At 47.0% G+C, this 1,095-nt stretch overlaps 1 non-coding gene across 1 annotated transcript; it reads right to left on the bottom strand.

Moving 5' to 3' along the window:
• Positions 1–422: 422 nt before the first annotated feature.
• TRNAN-GUU lies at positions 423–496 on the bottom strand. Its single transcript has one exon. It is a non-coding gene; the product is annotated as a tRNA-Asn (tRNA).
• Positions 497–1,095: the final 599 nt, after the last annotated feature.

Below are 1,095 nucleotides of genomic sequence, written 5' to 3'. Positions count from 1 at the left end.
CCCGCATCAGGCCACACGGGTGCCCGCCGGAGCCTGGCGAGGCGCCGAAGGGACCTGCGCGGCCTGCGCTTCAGAAACGAGGGAAGAGGACCAGGGCCCCTTGGGGCACTCAGCGGTCTGAGTTTGGGAACTGAGAGACTAGACGTGAAAGGATGCGGGGGGTTTAACGCGCTGGATCCTCTCGCCCACCCCCGGGTGAGGGGTTGTTCAGGAAGGGCCCACCTGCGGGTCGGGAGCAGCGGACGGTTGGGGGAGGGGCCTCCAGCGCTCCCGGAAGCTGAAGAGCCACCCGCAAGGTGGGCGGCCGAGAAGCTGCGGTTTCTTTTCCCTCGAACCCTGCATACCGACCTCCGCGTAGTCCATAGGTCTGAACTCGAAGAATTGTGCAAAAGTTCTGGCGACAGACTGGTAAAAGGTTAGGCCGTCCCTGGGTGGGCTCGAACCACCAACCTTTCGGTTAACAGCCGAACGCGCTAACCGATTGCGCCACAGAGACTCCGATGTCACTTATGTCTCCAGCTATAGCCTTTATGGAGAATTATAGAGGCAATGCCTTAACGTTGTTTTCTTTACTGCTTTCTGATTCATGTTATTAAAATCAGAATCTTTCACTCAAAATATCTAACCCTCTTCATTTTATTTTCCACCTTTAAAGCATATTGGAAAATTATGAAACAGCAAGATCGAGCAAAATTTCAGATTGCTGCGTGTGTTAAAAACTGTCGTTTCTTTCCAACTCCTGTTTGGAACATTCTCTTTCAGGAAGATGACTATTTCTGATGTTTCCTTCTATAGGAAAATAAAAATTTTAATCTTGTGAGTTGAGAAACTTTCCTTTTGTTTCAAACTCTTTGTCCAAGTGTTTTGCTCGCTAATCTTCATGATTTACTCGTGTAGCATTCACAAGGTCGTCTGAATTGTATTTATTTGCCTTCTTTATTTTTATTTTCAGGTATTATTAAATACATATATGTTATCCCTATTTGTTTGCCATGTACTAACCTACAGTGCAATTATCTGTCACGAACATTTTGTTATTGGAAAAGAGCACTAGGAAAAAGCTACAGTAACACTCAGTTGCGTGCATTTTAGTTC

The sequence above is a fragment of the Zalophus californianus genome, chromosome 9 (genome assembly GCF_009762305.2).
Source record: "Zalophus californianus isolate mZalCal1 chromosome 9, mZalCal1.pri.v2, whole genome shotgun sequence".
Lineage (NCBI taxonomy): Eukaryota > Metazoa > Chordata > Mammalia > Carnivora > Otariidae > Zalophus > Zalophus californianus.
This window is presented reverse-complemented; position numbering and strand designations above follow the sequence as displayed.